This window comes from Euprymna scolopes, chromosome 18, assembly GCF_053919585.1.
Source record: "Euprymna scolopes isolate OS-2025 chromosome 18, ASM5391958v1, whole genome shotgun sequence".
Taxonomy (NCBI): Eukaryota; Metazoa; Mollusca; class Cephalopoda; order Sepiida; family Sepiolidae; genus Euprymna; species Euprymna scolopes.
In genome coordinates this window covers 43,300,823-43,310,005 of record NC_136499.1, presented here as the reverse complement: position 1 = coordinate 43,310,005, position 9,183 = coordinate 43,300,823, and the positions used below count along the sequence as shown (strand labels likewise).

The 9,183-nt window shown below is 35.0% G+C and overlaps 1 protein-coding gene across 1 annotated transcript in view; it reads right to left on the bottom strand.

Moving 5' to 3' along the window:
* Positions 1 to 721: 721 nt before the first annotated feature.
* LOC145297591 (uncharacterized) overlaps positions 722 to 9,183 on the bottom strand; it is a 50,990-nt gene continuing 42,528 nt past the window's right edge. Inside the window, exon 3 of the mRNA XM_080143641.1 lies at positions 722 to 881. The gene's annotated coding sequence lies outside the window, so the exon portion shown is untranslated. The remainder of the gene's footprint in view (positions 882 to 9,183) is intronic.

Sequence of the window (9,183 nt, the reverse complement as noted above, 5' to 3'; positions counted from 1 at the left end):
ATATGTGATCAGCTTTCTTATGTAGCTTTATTATTTTTGGACAAATGCACATTTTCTTTTAGTTAAGTTTATTTTATTTATTATGTATGAAAAATTTCTATTAAAAAAAAAAACAACATTATTTTAACCATTCATTTTCTTTTCCATTTATTTAATTTATTATATTTAGAAAATATTTTACTTTAAGTAGTAATTATTTCTGTAAATAAACATATTTATTAAAAAAAAAAAAAAAATTTCTGTAAATAAATATATCCCAATGAAAATTATCAGTTTTCAGATTAAGGTAACACTGTTTATTTCTGACGAGTTTCAAAACCAGAAGTTGCTTAGATCAGTAATTATGCTTGACTGCCAAAAGCATTAGTCAAAAACTCTTGGAGTGTGATAGAATTTTACTTTGCATGACTTCATTTTTTTTTTTTTTTTTTGTAAAATATATATATAAAAAGGGTTCATTTATAAAAATAAAAATAAATTAAAAAGGCATTATTTTGCATTATGGTATGCTAAAAGCAGTAACCACATCTTCCTTCCTTTCATATTTTGAAGACTTTTTTCTTCCTTTTTTTTTTGGTTGCTTTTCCTTTTTTTTTTCATTTATAAAGGTATATTCCATTTGGTTATAATGGATCCGGGAATGATTTGTCTGATATCTTCATTTTTTTTTGTTGTTGAATACTTACAAATAATAAATAAAATAAAAACAAAAACACTCAAGAACACTTCCACACAACAATGGCTACATTGCCTCCAAAAAACATATACAGTAAGTTTTTCACTTCATGAGTGATTTCAAATCCATAACCTTCACCCACCACAGCATGCCATGAGGCGCCAAACTTTTTGTCCATTGTTTCTTTGATCATTTTGGCAGCAGTCTGAAATTAAAAAAAAAAAAAAAAAAAATGATAAATAAATAAAAATAATCTATTTCTATTTACTTACTTCCCCATGAGGGCAAAGTTAGACCCATGGTCGGTTTTTTAATGTTGTGAAAAAAAAAATCCAGCTCTCCAAAAAGGAGCATTCTAGATTGAAACAGAAATAAAACATACCTCAATCTACAAGGATTTCTCCTTCACTGACCAAGGACAGAATAGATAAAATGTAGCATTAGAACAAATACGAGATTTTGTTTCTACCCACCCCAAAATAATTTGTTATAGTAATTGTAAAAAAAAAAAAAATAAATAAATTTATTTTTTTCTCAGGTGCATCAGGGATGGTTTTCAGTAAAACAGTCTTCATTGCCAATATGGGTTCTGCATCATAGTTTCAGACAGCAATCACCACCTGATTCCAAACCTGTCAGGCTCACTTCTTGAAAGCTTAATGCTATGCTCATCAACATTTCCAAAATTTAGGAAGTGACAAATTCTAACCATTCTTCTAGAGAATGTTTGTCAATGAAAATAACCCTTACTCACTCAGTTTCTATATAATCCTTTCTCTCACTTTGTCCTGTTTACGATATATATACTAGTTGAGTTACCCATCCTAACTTGGGTCCATAATATTATAAGAAATTTTTTTTATAATTTTCAAGAAAAAATGTGAAAGAAAGGGAGATAGTGATCAGAAAGAGACGTTTTCAATTTAAAAAAAATTTAACTGGCACTGCAAACTCACTATTTCATATCAAAATAGTTTAACCCAAGATAAATGGGTGACCCAACAGTCTCTTTTTTAAAATTTGCCGAGGTTATTTCCCTTTATTTAATAGTTAAACACATTTTACAAATTTCACGTTTAGATTCATTTTTAGACGATTTTTATAGTTAAAACTGTTTGCTCTTTTTGACTTTCAGTTTTTGTTCTGCAGACGGGACGATGGTAACAAGCAAGATATGGTCCCTTCTGATTAATGATTATCTTTCTCTCAGATAAAGTGAATGTCCCACTCTCTTTCCCACATTAAGAATGGTTTAACCATGTCTAATTATCCAGCCAAATGGGCAGCAGAAACCGGAAGTCAAAAAGAGCAGACAATCTTGACTATAACCAACTATTGCTTAGCACATTTGAACATAAATCAAAATGACTCATGACACATGTTATTGTGTTGCGAACGATTTTTTTATATTCTGCAGCTAACACAAGATTAACAAACGTAATCCCTATTGTTTTATTCGTGTTTTGTAGGGTAAGTACAGATGATGGATGCTTTTCTAAAAGCAAACCTTTGTTTTCATTTTTTTTTTAAATAAAATTGTAACCACATGTAGAATTTGCATCATCAACCTGGAACTCCCATCATGTTCAGAACATTGACTGAATTGAAACATCTTGATACTGACTTCTTCTTCCACCATTTCTATTTCTTTTAATTCTCTTACTTCTTATTTTTCTATTTCTTCATTTTCTTCAATCTTCAATGCAGGCTATGCTAGGTTTATAATTGCAAATTAAGACTTCTAGCTGGTCATGGCTGACGGAACAAGAGTTTGTTACTCCTTTGAATTAACTAAACAGTTCCGTTCCAAATTCTGTCCAGATTCCAGAGTTTAATAGAAAGATTCCCAAGTTTGACTAGATACACCTGAAGAAGGTCGAAGGTTAGAGTGACTGGAATGGGAGAATAACATTCAAAATGAGAACAATAGCCCAAATAATCCAAATACTTAAAAACCGTTTACTCTAATGTACTCCTGAGTATAACCTTGAAGTAAATCCTACACAGAGGCTCTAGTTTTGGAATTTTGAGGAATATAGTCTCATCTCTTAGGCATCATTACTTCCAGATTCATTGTTGCAGAATGATGTGATGTCAGAGTGGTAGCTTCCTTCAGTCTTGACAGACTATGGATACCCACTGTAAGGCTGCCTGCATGTGAAATTTTTGTGGCAAGAGTTGCGCAATCTCAAACCATACCTCTCCTGATTCGACATTGTTAAATACCAATAGCAAGTGGAGGTTCAGGATGACTGGAAACAATGCCGAGATAAGCGGAGAGCACATAAAGTACCTAAAATTCCTAAATGACCACCTATCTGGTACTAGCCAGGCTCAACGTTGCTTAACTTCGGTGATCTGATGAGAATCGGTGTGTCAGCGTGATTATGCCGTAGTCAAAGTATGATTTTAGTGGTCGACAGAAGTCAAGAAGTAATGTCGTTCTGGTAGAAGTTAATGTGATCACTTCTCCAGCTAGACTTTACAGGTATCAGATGGGTAGGGAAGAGCGAGTGTTAAAAGTAATTTTGATAGCTACATAACCATGTCTAATTGTTTCAGTTAAATATATTCCTCTCTCTTATGTGCCGATATTATGCCGCCTAAAAACACTTGAAAATACTCCAAAGAAAGTGAAATGTGATGAATATTTATTAATTGATGTATAACACCTATTGTTAAATTTCAGAAAAGTTAGAATTATCTGAATTTTCACAAAGGTTTTTTTTTACTCCCTTTAAAACTAAATCAAACTAAATATTGGCTACATTATGTTCCCTTATACCTAGTAGGTGTGTTACAAAATTCATAATGATCAGTTAATTAGTTTAGGAGCAAATCCTGTATATACAAAGATATAAAAATATACACATAGGGAAATCCGGGACAAAACAAGATACTCAGGTGAAAAATACCTGTGGCGTTAAAGGTAACATTGCCATATAAGACATATTCAATTTACTGAAAAGTATTGTAAAACAATGCAAAAATAACAAAATAATTTTTTTTTTAAGAAATGCAGATGATTTATTCAACATCCATAGTGTTCAGTTTCACCCCATGCTTAAGGTAAAATGAGGCAGGTCTTAGTCTACGTACCTCATAAATTAAAATTGGAGTGCTGTTACTGTTCTCATCTAGACCTACAGTGTACCCATCTCCTACAATCCCATTGACAGACTACCCAGCTTTCTGAACTCTCATAGTACAGTCTGTCTGTGCGTCTTATTCCTGGCACTGGCTCTGGGTTGGACAAAGGTAATATTTGGCTGAGCTGACACTTTTACCTTTACCTTTGGCTTGCATATTTGGCACCGTCATCTTTTTCTTCATCAAAGATTTCTTATACAGAGATGTGAGAGTAAGAGTCTTCCCTTTTGGCCATGACACTCATTTGATGATGTTTGCGTTGAGAAAAGGGATGATGGCTTGTGGGAAAATGCCAAACGCTGATTCCTTTTGATTTTGTGCTGTAATGGAAGGGCTGGAGGCTGAGGTAGTTGGAGGGCTGGAGGTTGAGGTAGTGGGAGGGCTGGAGGTTGAGGTAGTGGGAAGGCTGGAGGTTGAGGTAGTGGGAGGGCTGGAGGTTGTCCCACTGCTTTGTCCTGTTTTACCTTGACACATGCTTGTTCACAAAGCTTCCATACCACATACTTTCAGGCTTAAAAAGGTCAAACTGGTGAACCATTATAGGTCCCAGAAATATCTATCAGAATGCTAATTCGGTGCAATGTACAAACCAGAAGTTGGTAATTGTGCATATTACGAACCGGATTTCTTGTAAATGTCCGCTCGGGTTTGACCAGCACCTTATGTCGCAGTCAGAATATGCCAAGCATCGTCAAAATGCTTGGGAATCCATTCATATTGTTTTGTCTTTTTTAATAGTATTTTCAAGTTAAATTTAATTTTATGATATTTTTGTTTATTAAATTGTTAGGTGAAAGTACAAGATAGTTACAATATACCGTCCCTATGTTAAGAATGGTTTTCTAAATAATAACTTTATTTCAATGTGGTAAGATAGATGCACAAGTACGCACAATTGTTGGTTCAGCCATACTGGACATTTACGAGAAATCCGTAACGACATTCGGTTCGTACAAGGCACCAGTACCGATTTAATGCTTGCTTGACAAATTTGTATCGTTTTTGTTACGAACACGGTTACAGAAGAACCATAAAAATATATAAGTTTCAAATACATATCTCTTTTCAATGGACAGAGCTGAATTAAACAATGCCAGACCTTGCCGTTAACATGGTACCACGTGATCTCTTAATCAGACTCCTTGCAAAAGAGCTTTTTCCTTCGGGACAAGATCAAAGTGTAGTATCTGTTCTTCAAATGCTGCACTTCTATTTCTTGTTCTCTTTCGGTGGAGGAGAAATCCTTCACGACTGAGACAATTTTTATTTTTGTACCTTTTCTCCACGTTAAAAAACGACCCTGGTGTCTAACTCTGTCCAGTGGGGAGGCATAGTAAATAGGTACTATTAGTATTTCATTCTACCCCACTATTTGGTTTTACTCCAGGTTCCCCTACTTAACTTTTTATAACTAGCGATATTGTAATAAGTGGTAACACAAAAAAAAAAAAAATTATAACTAAACTTGGTCCAGTTCACAAGGGGAAGGACAATAAAACATGAGAGGAAGTGCTTAAAATGAATAAGAAGCCCTCCCACTACCTCAACCTCCACCCCTCCCACTACCTCAACCTCCACCCCTCCCACTACCTCAACCTCCAGCCCTCCCACTACCTCAACCTCCACCCCTCCCACTACTTCAACCTCCACCCCTCCCATCATCACATCATCAATGCTTTGAATATGTTTTAATTTATGTTCACATAATAAATATTTTTGTCTTTCAGGTGTGAATATTCAACAAGGTGTTAATATGGAAGCTTTGGAGTATAGAGCAGTGATCAAGTTTCTTACTTTGAAAGGCAACACACCACATACAATTTTGGAGCAAATGACATCAGTATACGGACCGGCTGCCCCATCGTATAGTGTTATTAAGTACTGGCATCAGTATTTCAAATGTTACCGTAACTCCCTAGAAGCAGTCATTATTCCTGGCCATCCGCATACAACCACTGATGCCAACATGATCCAACAATTATTGGATACTCAGGAGATTACTGCATCTGAAAATTAGTGGAATGAGTCAAGTTTAACGTAACATCTGCAGAAAACAGAAAATCATCCATGAATAAGAAAAGGAGGGATTAAACTGCGTCTTAACAGCAGTAAAAACAACAGCAGCAGTTGCCGAAATATTTTATGTTTATTGGTTGAAATACTTAATACCGATTGGTTAATTTGTTCTATGGCATATCAACCCTTTTCTGGGCTACTTAATGCTGAATCCAGTAATTTTGGAAAAAGTTTTTTTTGCTTAAAGTTCTTTATATCTTCAAGTATTAATTTATGGTGTTTGGTTTGTTTGTTTAGTAGAGGAAAACTTCTTTTTTTTTGCAGCAGAACATGATTGAGTTTTGCAAAAGGAAAGGAAAAAGAACACTAACATCAACTTGGTGCACTTAAGGTTAGAAAGCCGGTATCTTCAAACAGCCTGATCTGGTATCAGCAGGACTGATACTAGACTTTAACCAATCAGAAAGAATCACTTTGGTAGCAGAGCACATGCTAGCATTACCTACATAACAGAAAACCCAAACATGGCTAGCAGTGAGAGACTAAACTTGCCACATGAATCTATCTCAGTTACAACAGTGTTATCAAGTGCTACATATACTCCTTGCAGGAAAACTAAATATCACTTTGCTTGGCTACAGGCTGTGATTAAATACCTGATCGCTGCTCATAAGCAAATAATTAAACATTTGTACAAACCTCTGAATTTGTGCAGCATGTAGGATCCGGTCATGGGTAAATAATAATAATAATAATAATAATAATAATAATAATGATAATAATACTAAAAACAATGGCTGCTGTATCTAATTATATGCTGGAAAGTGTCAAAGTGACAAGATTTTTTGTTATATGCAAATGAGATGCTACTGGGTTGAATAAAAAGCTTATTTTTCAGAGAGGCACGAACTTGGTGTCGTGAGTTTGGACAGCAGCATGACAAATCTAACATGAAAATTGTTAGTTGAACGTATGGAATAGTTAACAATCTAGTTTTGAAAGTATAGAATAGTTAACAATTGAATATTTAACCATGCAGGCATCTCAGCAAGCAACATGAGGCAGCCATGGACTACTAACTTACAAGTCCTCACACGGAGACAAAACACTATCTTCATCTAGACATTTTGAACTTATTAACTGTTTAAAAGGCATGCAAACTCAAGGATTATCAAAATAAGCTAATACCTTTTTATTGATTTGTTAAAGTCCATCTTTGTTGATATGTATTTTATAAACTTTCAAACTAGAATACAATAGAATACTCATTCTGTCAAAAGTGACAGAGAGAGATTTAAAATTTTTTGAAACTATCAATCAGGCATAGAAAAAATAGGCAACATTTTTATATCAAAATAACATTTAAATTCAAATAATAAGCTATTTATACTACCAGTTTAAATGGTTTTTTATCAAGGGAGGTAACTCTTGAACAACTAATCTTTCCATACACCCATCAAACAAAGATACAAGATCCTCAAAATGTTTGCATTATATAAATGCAATTTCTTATGTTGCTTAAAGATGAATATATGTAAAGATGAATATATTTGAATAAATTTGTTAGTTTTTAAAATTTATTTTTCATGCTATTAACACTTAAAATTACCTTTTGGAAGAGGCTCAAAATGTGTGACAGACCTTGTGTTGGTCTAACTAGACACTGCGTCAATATTACACACTTAATATATAAAGTAAAGCTAGTAACAAACAATATAGATTTATAATAATCTGGTTCAATTAAATTTTTAAACCCTAATCATCATCATCATATCCAGTTTAATACCTGTTTTACACGCTGGCATAAGTTGGACGGCTTTAAGAAACTGTCTTACAAAGTAATCTACCTCTAACTAGGTCTTTACTTATCTTTCTTTCTCATTCATTTTTAGTGCTTCCTCTCAGGTTTTATTGCCCTTCACCCTGTGAACTGGACCTGCTAACTCAACTGTCCTACATCTTCTAACCGAAGAACTCTCATCCATTCTTTCAATGTAGTCATAATATTGAAGTCTCCAATTCTGTGCACATCTGTCTATACTGCCCAGATTTAATCTTCCTTAGAGGTCATTAAAACTGAGCCTGTCTTTAAGGTTCGTATTACACATCCATTGTATTATTTTCATGCTATTTCTCTCCATGCAACACATGTCCTCAAGAATAATTTTTAAAAATTATAAGAATGAAAGCAAAACTCCCTGATAACGTGGCATGAGGATACTTTTCCCTACCAGTAAACCCTGAATAAATACTCAAATTCAAATAGTATTTGCTGCCCAAATAAGATCTACTTGGTATGGATAACCCACAGTGGCTTTTATGAGGAACTAGCTTGGGTGCCCGGTGTTGCCCGGGTGTTTGGAGGTTTGTGTTGAGCAACTACAATCTATGGTAGCACATCAAAGACCGTAAACGACCAAATTCTCTCTGATTCGCTCTCCTCTGATCTTGAGCATGTGGTACAATGGGGAAAGAGGTGGCTGGTTTCTTTTAATGCATCTAAAACCAAGCTTCTATCTCTACATCATCAACACTCTGATGCCAATCTGGCATCAATTGAAATGAACGACTCTCGTCTGTAGGAGGCTTCATATTTTGACAAGCTTCTGGGCTTGACCTTTACTTTCGACCTGAAATGGAACACGTATATCAAATCCATTGCCAAAGTCGTTGGAAAAATGGTGAGATTCTTCTACCGCTTCAGTAGATATCTCACTCCTGATGCAATTCTCTACCTATATAAAAGCCAGGTACGGCCAACGATGGAGTACTGTTGCCACATCTGGGCAGGAGCTGCTAGAAGCAGCTTATCCTGCCTTGACAGAGTTCAAAATAGACTTCGTAGCTTAGTGGGGGATACCCCTTTCTCTTCTCTGCAACCTCTTTCCCACAGAAGAGATGTTGCAAGCTGGTCTCTGCTTTATTGTTATTTTCATGGCAAGTGCTCATCTGAGCTTCAATCTACGGTCCCCACCTCACTAAACTTTCACAAAAAACACTCGTCTGGCCAAAACCACTATCAATAATTTCCCACACTCTTTATCTGTGCCTAAACCTAAATGTACATTCCACGAACAAAGCTTCTTCTTTAGAACTGCACGCCTGTGGAACTCTCTCACAATTGCCTGCTTTCCAGTCTTTCTTCAAGTCCAACGTAAACAAGTTCTTGATGAACTGTCCTCCTAAGTAATCTAATTTACAAAATTCCCACAACTTATGTTTACTACGTTATAATCACTAATGTATTAACCATTATCCTCGAGTGGTCTCTGGGCCTTGATAAGTGGCGATTCCTGCATAAAAAAAAAAAAAAGAAAGAGGCAGACTCGAACTCATGATGT